Source organism: Spinacia oleracea, chromosome 5, assembly GCF_020520425.1.
Source record: "Spinacia oleracea cultivar Varoflay chromosome 5, BTI_SOV_V1, whole genome shotgun sequence".
Lineage (NCBI taxonomy): Eukaryota > Viridiplantae > Streptophyta > Magnoliopsida > Caryophyllales > Amaranthaceae > Spinacia > Spinacia oleracea.
In genome coordinates, this window is record NC_079491.1 from 45593030 (window position 1) to 45605258 (window position 12229).

The window sequence follows — 12229 nt, forward strand, 5'->3', positions numbered from 1 at the left end:
ATGACACAAGCACGAAGCATGTCTTCGAGTGTCTGAATGGTTCTCTCAGTTTTTCCATATGTAGCTGGATGGAATGTTGTACTCATTTTCAATGTCGTACCAAAGTTCTTTTGAACACTCTTCCAGAAGTTTGAAAAAACCTTGAATCTCTATCTGACATGATATTCTTAGGAACTCCATGTAGTTTTACAACGTACTTGATGTAAGCCTTAGCAAGTACATTGCTCCATTTTCCAAGTCTCCTTCATTGGCATAAACACTCCTGACTTGATCAACCTATCTACCACAACCCAAATGGTGTCATTACCAACCTTTGACTTAGGCAAACAAGTGACAAAATTCATTTAAATATAGTCCCATTTCCAACTCGGAATTTCTAATGGTTGATTCTTTACTTGAGGTCTCCTATGCTCTATTTTGACTTTATTGCAAGTCAAACACTTAGCCACAAATTCAGCCGCAAATTCTTCATTGTAGAACACCAATAGATCTTCTTCAGATCCTTATACAACTTGTCACCTCCTGTGTGCACAAAATATGGCGTATTGTGACCTTCTCTCATTAATTTCTCCTTCCGATCTTCACACCATTGAGGCACACACTGTTAGGTAATGAACAATCCAATGTTATGCGGAAAAACCATAAATGCCAAAATCCGAATTAAATACACATAATCATTTAGCATAATTTAGCGAACACACTTTGTGATGCGTGCCTTCCCTAGCATCTCCCGAACCGAACAAGAACAAGTTAGAACGCCAAACGTCGTCCCTTCGTAGAAAGTCCAAAGTACGTTCGGATCCGCCTTAGATCGTACCAACTAGGATTTAATATAAGGTTTATGATTTTGGGATCTCACTTTTAGTTGATAGGCAAAGTGTATTGAATTGTATTTCAATTGATGTGTTTATTCATGACCATAGGCCATGTATTTATAGGAAATAGGAAAAACCTAGGAGCCAAAACCCTAGAACGTTTTAGGAAAGTTTAAGGAATTTACCAAAAACCAAAACCCTAAAACCCTAGGGCTAGCCGACTTCTTGCAGGGCAAGAAAACCGACCAGCTATGGCCTTGCGTGCACCGCCTTGTGCACATGGCCCACCAGCGCTGGCCATGCACAAGCTAGCAGCGCTGGCCCGCGAATAAGGCACAACTATGCTGGACCATGCGCGCAGGTCAGCAGCGCTGGCCTTGTGCCTTGGCCCATGAGCGATGGGCCATTGCTTCGCGCAATGGTCTGTTGCTCGTTTCGTGCTTCCGATTCGTTTGTCCAATTCTGGAATTTATTTCCGATTCGAACAATATTTACGTTTCCGATAATATTTCCGATTCCGACAATATTTCCGATTCCGACAATATTTCCGATTCCGATAATATTTCCAATTCCGACAATATTTCTATTTCCGATAATATTTCCGATACGAACCATATTTCCGATTCCGGCTATATCTTCGACTTCGATAATATTTATATTTCTGTTATGAACCATATTTTCGTTTCCGGTAATATCTTCATTTCCGGAAAATATTATTTCTTTGCCTTTTGACAGTTTGTTTAGCTCCCACTTAAACCAACATTCGTCATTTCCGAATATCCATAATTAGAGTATTCATTGAATATAATATTCAACTAAATACTTGATCCGTTCACGTACTACTTGTGTGACCCTACGGGTTCAGTCAAGAGTAAGTTGTGGCATTAATTACATTAATTCCACTTCAACTGAAACGGCCTCTAGCTAGGAATTCAGATCACTTGATCTCACTGAATAATTAACTTGCTTAATTAATACTGAACCGCATTTATTAGACTTAACATAGAATGCATACTTGGACCAAGGGCATTATTTCCTTCAGTCTCCCACTTGTCCTTAGGGACAAGCGTGCATTTTCTAATTCCTTTGTCGCTCGATGCCTGCTCATGAACATAAGGTAAGACTGGTCATCCTTATTACGTTCAGAGGTATTTCTCGGTGTCAGAGTTCAACTGGTCAAATAAACAGATAATCATAGCATATGATTCATTTGAGCACTACCATGCATTTTACAGTATCTAGCTCTCCGAGTGGCCTTTATACAACTTTTGGCATCTCTTCCCGATTTATGGGAGGACAATCCCAATCTTGTGATCTTGAGTTTAGAATTCGTTTGATGGGTGATTGCCCGAGCGCTGCCGTTATGGTCTCCTTTTACGGTGCGACGGTTGACAACGTCAAAGAAACCAGTTCTCAGACAAGTAAGCTTAAATCACTCATGTATTGAGGATTAGTGTTTAATAAAATGATGAAATTTACTTATGACAAATTTTCATCTCTTACAGTAAAGTTTCATAGGTCTTGTCCGATACTAATCTTGTCAAATAAGTATCTATGCAAATGATTATGACATTGCCATGTCCACATAGTTCAAGAAATAGAACTACTAGTCATCTTGCATTCTAGTCGTCTAGCGGTTTTCTATGCGTCCACCTTAATAGAAAACTTCCGACCAGGGACCATTTTCACCTTTTGACATTAAAGTTCACTTGATAGAAATTTCTTAGTCATAGGACTGGTCCTGACAGTCTATCTTGAATTTTGTCAAATTGAAAGGACTCGTCATTTAATAAAAACCATAAAATTAAATGGAAGAATGAAGCTTAATTCATTTCTATGAATGGTTAACCGTAATGTTTTACAAAGTATTTCAAAACTTAAAACTTTAAAACATTAAAAGGACATCAAAGCCATTCTCCAATATGCTTGATTCCCATAGCTGCTTTGTGTGAGTTGTATTTCGCTTGTGGCAGAGGTTTTGTAACACCCCGACAATTCTCTCTTTTCTAAAATAACCTTTTAATATAAAACGTAGAGAATTATCAAAGCATTATCGCCCGTGTGAAAACTTATTGGCTTATTCAGAATTTTGCAGCGGAAAACATAAAACTAACTTTAAATTTATAAATAGTTAACTACGGAATTAACTCCAAAAATCAAACCACGAAACGCAAAGTCAGCGAACTAATTCAACAAGTTTAAAGTCCATTTAAACCAAACCAAATCCAATTTAGAAAATTACATTAAACTACAAGCTCTCCAATCCCGAACCCAATGATGCATCATCTTCAAACCTGTAGATGGACAATGCTTATTGATCCTTAGAGACTGCTCACCAAAATGGGTCATCACATGATCAATAAGGCATAGCCATGATCAACACACACAAACAAAGCACGTAATCAGCAAAGCTGAGTACTACATACTTGACTAGACCCGACTAGACTGGACTAAACTTTTATAACATTAATATTATTTTAATTTAAATAGTCAACGTACCCAGTTGTCCAACCAGAAGTCTTCATTAAGGAAGACGAGGTACGGGCGCGACTCTGTAACCTCAATGACCTGCGATATCGAGGAACTTTTGAAGAAAATAGAACACGGTGATCAATCTGGTCCCAGAAAAGGCCATAGGCTACCACCATGAACCCCAACTCCTGTTTGTCCATCACTTCAGACGTGCACAGTCTAAAGCTATTGCTATTCAGTTTCACTTTACATGATTTACCAATTAATACTTTGTTATGACTCGTCAATCACATTAATCACAAAATCAACAAGTAATCACAACTATTTTTTATCTTGGAATTAAGTAGGCGATCACAGAGTTATCAATCAAGAACTCATTCCAATTAATTCAACCTTTCCTTGGTTAACCACCTTTATATAGGTGTAAAGTATCAACTTACCAAACAAGGTCCTCGGCCCTCATAAAGTAGTGAAATGCTAAAAGGGAACAACGATCAATCGATCTAAACCAATATATATATAATAATATAAAGTTCCCAACTGACATGCTTGCATCAATCATCCATGCTAACGTGTTATAATTCTCATAATAAGGTTCTATGCTCAACGCATTCATTCAACGACATTGAACATGAAATTTCAACATAAACCAATTCATAAATACATTAAACATAGTTTCCACAATATATAGCACACATCCACAAACACACAGGTATGTACGTACCTTGTGTAAACAAATTGATAAGTTACTTTAACGATTTCAAAAGTCACCTATAGAGAATTCTCCGCCTAAAACAACCAATATATATATATTCATATCAATTCACATTGAATTTTCAGCAACATTAGGGTGCTTCAAACCCTTCCTAAACATAATTAGAACATTCCCTAATGTCAAAACTTAATTACTAAACCTCCTAGCATGATTACTTCACTAATGATCGCCAATTATCATAAACTCCAATAAACATGCCCTTTACAGTTTCCTGCAATATACATTAATTTCAAACTACTCCAAAATATATCCAACATACTTAAAATCATAGAAATAATAACTTTAATAACTTATAATCATTCTACCATGATTTTAAAACTATTAAAACCTTAAAAATCCATTCTTTAATAAATAAAACCCTTATTTCAATCAATTATATAATCTGAAAATCAATAATTTAATTATGCAAAACATATAATCTGAAATTCATAATTAAATCATAAAACTATAAATTTAATTAAAGAAAACATAAATTAAATTAATAAAACATAATAAAACATAAATTAGTTATATGGGTTTAGAAATTAACCAAAGAGAGAGGAAGGGGAGTGCTGGCTGGCGGTAGATAACACACGGCAGCAGGCCTGGCGGTGGCAGGGCTGGGCGACGCGGCTGGTCGCGACGGTGGCTGCGTGTAACACCCTAATAATTCCTTGCTTTTATAAAACCATTTTCCAACTTAAAATAAAGGAATTACTAAAGTATTACCGCCACCGTGATAATGGTTAAGGCTTGTACCAGAATTACGCAGCGGAATTAAATGTCAACTAACTTTTGAAAACATAATTAATGAAATATCGAGGCCTCCTACAATTTGGAACCATAATGGCCCAAAACACAAAACATAAATAGTCAAACATTTCAAACATAATTAAAGTATTATTAAATAGTTCAAAATACGAAAACGTGCAACTCTCTCGATCATCCCAAGCCACATGATTCCGATCAACCAACCTGCTATTTTATTCTACTCCCCATCAATGCAAGTGCAAATGATAGATCATCATAGGGTCATTAAGGCAAATGCCATGACCAAAACACACAAAGCACGTAGTCAGCAAAAGCTGAGTACTTACAAGAATAGAGTGGAATGAAACTAAAACATGCATCACTCACTAAGTACTAATCAACATGCAAAAGCCATATAATAATTAACAACCAATCATGAATACAAGACTCGACACTTGATTCGACTCTTGACTCACAATTTAATTAGAATAAGCTTCGAACGGGCCAAAAGAATAATCCACAAAGGGAAAAGGTGATGGGAGCCAACCATACACCAAATATATAATAATAAAATCGGGCCATACCGAGTGTCGGGCCATATCGAAGGAATTTCTGCACATAATATAAATGAAACGTCTTGTATCATTAGTAGGAGTACGAGCTTTCCGGCAAGACTCCCCCCATTTTTCATACTCAAGGTATATACGTTCCAAGAGTTTTGAAGCTTGTTCTGGTTGCACTTTACGTTTATTAATATTTTATTAAAGGCGAACTCAAGACTCACCAACATGCACACATACAATTAATAAACAACAACCAAAACAATCTCATTTTAAATGCTTTAGGACTTGTGATCAACATGGAAAGACACTTGTGATATTACTACCATGTTCCTCCTCACCAAGGTGAGACTCCACATCATGCACATTAACATGAGGGTTGTGCCCTTGCACGACAAATCCTAATTCATTTCATACATAATATTCCCAACTGAACCCTACATGTGCGGTGGCTTACGTGAGCTAACCCTTCACATGTGGTAAAATAAATAGTACAACGAGGTACGAATAATTGGCTCAAAGTATGCTAGACATCCCGTACAATAGCATACAAATAAATAATCCATCCCTTGCATGTGAAATAAACCATACATGCATAAATATTGAACAACATGATTGACAATGAAATCCATACTCATAATAATTCCAACATGCTTGTTCAACAATTAGTCCAATAAATCCAACATCACAAATCACATGCTCGTTCACCAAAATAAACATGATTCCACATAATGTAATTCACATCATCAACAATCATGTAATGTCATTGACAAAAGGTGTGGTCGCCCTAGACTTGTACGTACCTTGAATATCTAAGCGTAGGGGCCACTTTGCAATAACGAGCACTCAACTAGAAATCACCTCCTATCATCAAAATAATGAAACTTAAATTATTTCCATGTTCATTAAATTTCCAGCAACTTTATAAAATTTAAAACTTCCTTTAAACTTTAGAATTCAATCGTTTTTCAATAATAAAATCGTCTCAATTTGCAAAATCAATCCCTAGTACAAAAACTTACTTTTTCAGCCTTTAAAATCAATAAAAATCGACACTTTAAACCTTCATTCAAATCTGAAAATATAATTGATTATCATAATTAAAATCCTTACCTAATTATGCTAATCAATTGACTTATTAGGTCTAGGTTAAAACCCTAACTTGAAAATCCCAATAACACTAGTTTATTATCATAAAAATCAATGCTTTATTCAATAAACAAATCTAAAAATTCATCCTTTAATAATTAAAACAAGCCTAATGAATCACAACACACAAATCCTCAAACCACGGTATTCATAACCGGTTCCCAGCATTTTAATTACTCAAAAAAACATTAATATAATAATTTAAAATACGGAATTTAAATAGAATAGGTAAGGAAGAAGAGAATTATACCAATCCGGCCTATAGGACGGAACAACCACGAATTAATGTGATTGGGCGAAAAGAGATTGGAAAACGAACAACAACGAAGCAACACAACACACGACACATCACTCGTGTGTGCGTGTGCAGCGCGGCACGAAGAGCAGCTGCAGGGGCGAAGGCACGCGGCTGGGCGCTGTGCGCGAGGGGCGAGCGAGGGCTGGGCGCTGTTGCACGAGGGAGAGAGGGAGGGCTGGGCGCTGTTGCGCGAGGGAAGGCGAGCGAGGGAGAGAGGGAGTGCAGCGCTTTGCGCGAGGGCACGAGCGAGAGAGAGCGAGGGAGTGCAGCGCTGGGCGTGAGGCCGAGCAACACGAGAGCACAACAGCGCGAGCACGGGGCTGCGTGCGTGCGGACGAGCCGAGCAAAAAGAGGAGAGGGAAAGAGGAGTGTTGGGCAAGCAAAGCAAAAATAGGGTTTATGAATTTTAGGGGCTCATTTAATGATGGGGGAGTCCAATTTATAGGCTCCCTAATCCCTTGATGGGCTAGGCTTAGGAGATTTGAGTTGGGCTTAGAAAATAAATGATTTGGGCTAGCTTAGGATTTAAATTAAAATTTTTTGATTGGGCTCGTTTAATAAAACGGATTGGACTTTTTATTTAAAACCCGAAGCACATAAAAATCATTTGCAACTCATTTAATTTCCCGACTCAAGAATTAAATTCGTTTCGTAATTAATTAAAATAATAAATATTCTAATTAATTAAAATACATTAAATAAAATGCATTTAAATATTATTTAAATGTTAATAAATCGTAAAATGCTTTATAAATATAATAACATATACTTATAAATATTATAAAAATACGAGGTATTACAGTCTACCCTCCTTAAAAGAAGTTTCGTCCCGAAACTTGGGTTCGGAAATCAAAATTCAACTCAAAACTTGAGACTTTATGAGACTTTCAATACGTTCATTTACAAAAATTTTAAGTTGCTGTACTCTTTACATGATTAAACAGGACAATAATAAGTGCAAATTCAATAGAAAGCACTAAATTGAGCATAAAATAGGGGAAAACAAGGTAAAAAGCGCGAAATTCTACCGCACTCTACCCCCCTTAAAAGACACGAGTTACGACCCCGTAACTCAACTAACCCCGGGAAAAAGCTCGGGATATTTCTTTCTCATTTCGTCCTCCGCTTCCCAAGTGGCTTCCTCAGATTCTTGATTAGACCACAACACTTTGACAATTTTCACATCTTTAGTACGCGTACTACGTACTTTGCTATCAAGGATTTTGACAGGTCTTTCCTTAAAGGTTAGACTTTGGTCTAATTCTATGGTCTCCGGTTGCAACACATGCGATTTATCCAGGATATATTTCCTTAACTGAGATATGTGGAACACATTATGCACTCTATGCAAGTCCATAGGCAAGGCTAGTCTATAGGCTACCTTTCCGATTCTTTCTAAGATCTCATATGGGCCTATGTACTTAGGGCTTAACTTCCCTTTCTTTCCAAATCTCATGACACCTTTCATTGGTGACACTTTGAGCAACACTTTATCACCTATGTTGAACTCTTCATCCCTACGTTTCAAGTCTGCGTAACTCTTTTGGCGATCTTGCGCCGCTTGGATCTTTGATTGGATGGTTCGGATTTGGTTCATGGTGTCCTCTATCATTTGAGGTCCCAACACTACGGTTTCACTAATATCGTTCCAGTAAAGTGGACTTCTACACTTTCGTCCATACAAAGCCTCAAATGGTGCCATTCTAATGCTAGCATGATAGCTATTGTTATAGGAAAACTCAATCAAATCTAGGCTATCTTCCCAACTTCCTTGGAAATCAATAACGCATGCCCGAAGCATGTCCTCCGGGGTTTGGATAGTCCTTTCAGTTTGTCCATCCGTGGCTGGGTGGAAGGCTGTACTCATTTTCAATGTCGTACCAAAGCTCTTCTGCACACTTTTCCAGAAATTCGAAAGAAACCTTGAATCCCTATCTGATACGATATCCTTAGGAACTCCATGTAACCTCACAACATTCTTAATGTAGGCTTTAGCAAGTTGTTCCATTTTCCAGGTTTCCTTCATTGGTATAAACACTGCTGACTTAGTCAACCTATCTACCACCACCCAAATTGTATCATTCCCAGTCTTTGACTTAGGTAAACAAGTGACGAAGTCCATAGAAATACAGTCCCATTTCCAGCTTGGAATCTCTAAAGGTTGGACCTTCCCTTGAGGTCTCATGTGCTCTATTTTAACCTTCTGACAAGTCAGATATCTAGCCACAAATTCAGCCACTTCGTTCTTCATCCTTGGCCACCAATAGACCTTCTTCAATTCCTTATACAACTTGTCACCACCTGGGTGCACAGAATATGGCGTATTATGCCCTTCTTTCATCAATATCTCTTTCAATTCTCCACACTGTTGAGGCACGCACCACCTGCCTTTGTACCTCAAACTTCCATCATCATGGATTCGGAATTCTAACTCCTTACCCTGCGAAATCTTTTCCTTGATTCGCTCCAACTTTACATCACCAGCCTGATTCTCCCTAATCTCATCAAATATCGACGGCTGGATGGTTAAGGCATTCATTATTCCCACAAGGCTTTCACCACTTACTATTTCAAGGTTCAAACGCTACATGTCCTTACACAGCTCGTTAGCAACGACTAACGCATTAACACTATGACTTGATTTCCTACTCAAGGCATCCGCAACTACTTCGGCTTTTCCTTCATGGTACTGGATATCCAAATCATAGTCCTTAATTAACTCCAACCACCTTCGTTGGCGCATATGCAGGTCCTTCTGTGTGAAGATGTACTTCAAACTTTTGTGGTCCGTAAATATCCTACACTTCACACCGTACAGATAGTGTCTCCATATCTTCAATGCAAACACTATAGCAGCCAGCTCTAAATCATGGGTAGGGTAATTGGATTCATATGGCTTTAATTGCCTTGACGCATACGCAATAACCTTCTCGTTGTGCATCAATACACACCCTAAACCATTCTTAGAGGCATCACTATACACATCGTATGCACCACTCTCATCTGGTAAGGTTAATACTGGCGCGGTTGTCAATCACGTCTTTAAGGCTTGGAATGCTTCCTCACACTGGTCACTCCATTCAAACTTTGCTTCCTTCTTCATCAAGGTAGTCATGGGCTTGGCTATCCTAGAGAAGTCTTGCACAAAGCACCTATAGTAGCCAGCTAATCCCAGAAAACTACGAATGTCAGTCACACTCTTGGGTGTAGGCCATTCACTAACAACTTTGATCTTAGCAGGGTCAACTGCCACTCCTTCTTTTGACACAAAATGTCCCAAAAATGCAACTCTTTCCAACCAAAACTCACACTTGGAGAACTTGGCATACAACTGGTTATCTCTCAAGGTACTCAACACCGATCTCAAGTGTTCCGCGTGATCTTCTTCACTTTTTGAATATACTAGGATGTCATCTATGAAAACCACTACAAACTTGTCCAAATAGGCATGGAATACATGGTTCATTAAGTCCATAAATATTGCAGGGGCATTGGTTAACCCAAAAGGCATAACAGTGAACTCATAATGTCCGTATCTAGTCCTGAATGCGGTCTTTGGTATATCGTGGTCAGCGATTCTCAATTGATGATAACCCGAACGCAAATCGATCTTCGAAAAGATTCCAGCTCCCTTCAGTTGGTCAAATAGGTCTTCTATCCTAGGTAATGGATACTTGTTCTTGATCGTGACCTTATTGAGCTCCCTGTTGTCTATACAGAGCCTCATACTTCCATCCTTTTTCTTCACAAACAACACTGGTGCTCCCCAAGGCGACGCACTTGGCCTAATGTAACCTTTCTCCAATAGATCCTCTAGTTGGCTTTTTAACTCATTCATTTCTCCTGGAGCCATTCGATAGGGTGCTTTTGAAATAGGGGCGGTTCCAGGCACTAAATCTATGGTAAAGTCAATAGGTCGATTGGGAGGCATCCCCGGGATCTCTTTTGGAAATACATCAAGGAATTCATTAACTACTGCAATATCCTCAGGCTGATCCTTGATCACATGCTCTAGGTTTCTCACATTACATAAGAAGGCTGGGTTCCCTTTACTGACTAGCTTCACGAGTTCCATTGCCGTGATGATTCCTATGTTCTTAGGCTTACCAAAACGACGATATGACACTACCTTGCCTAGGCTAGACCTCAAGTGAACCTTCTGCTTCTCACAATCTATTTTGGCTTTGAACTTGGCCAACCAATCCATTCCTAGAATTACATCTAGCTCTCCTAACTTAAATTCGATTAGGTTAGATAAGAACACGGTCTTGGCTATGGTCAAAGGCACGTCTCTATGAATTTTGGTACACTTCACTATACTACCAGTAGGTATGACTATAGGTACCTCAATTGTTTCAGGTTCTTTCAACCCTAGTTTCCCCAAAGCATCTACTGATATAAAAGAATAAGTCGCACCAGAATCAAATAGAACTTTAACTAAAACGGAATTAATAGAACAAGTACCCGCTATGACGTCAGAGGAAGTCTCCGCCTCTTGCCTAGATATCACATTCAACTTTCCTTGGGCAACTCCGTTGTTATAGCCACCTCCATTGGTGTTCCCATTGTTGTTTCGGTTCCCATTCTGCTGTTGGTTCCCTTCAGGATTTCCATGGTTCTGGTGATTGCCATTGCTATTGCCATTGTTATTGCCATTTTTACCACCTTGGTAGTTCCTTTGGTTTCCACCTCCATTTCCCCCATTCCGGTTCTGATTGTTCCGGTTATTGCCTTGGTGGTTACCTTGGTTAGGCTTTCCATTCTTAGAATAGCATTCATACTCCCTATGGCCTAACTTCTGACAGAATCTACAAGTCACCAAATTTCCATCACAATCCTTTCCAGGGTGATTCATGTTACAGCACCTACAATCCTTTCCATCACAATCCTTCCAGACTGATTTCCACCACCTTGGTTGTTGAGATTACCACCATTGTTAGCCCTAAACTGGAAATTCCCATTTCCTTTGTGCTTCTTAAAATTCCCCTGATTCTGATGGTTATTCCCTTGATTTGAGCTTCCACCATCCTTTCTCCTTTCAGCACTACCATTCTTCCTTTGCTGTAACCCATACAGGTGAGCAGCTTTTCCGTACAGGGTGTCTAATGAGGTAAAGGTCTCTCCAGACAACAACAGCTGTAAGTCCATGGTCAAACCATTCTCAAATCTTTGAGCCCTGAGCTCTTCCGTTGCCACCACTTCAGGTGCAAACCTAGAAAGCTCTATAAACTTAGAATAGTATTCCGTCACAGACAGACCTCCCATTTTGAGTTCAGTGAACTCTTGCACCTTTTGCTTTTTCAGATAAGGTGGGTAAAACTTGTTCCTTAGTGCAGTTTTGAATGCTCCCCATCCAAAGTTAGGTGTGACTCTAAGGGTATTTTCACATCGTTGCCACCATAAATCAGCTTCACCTCTTAGGTAGTACACA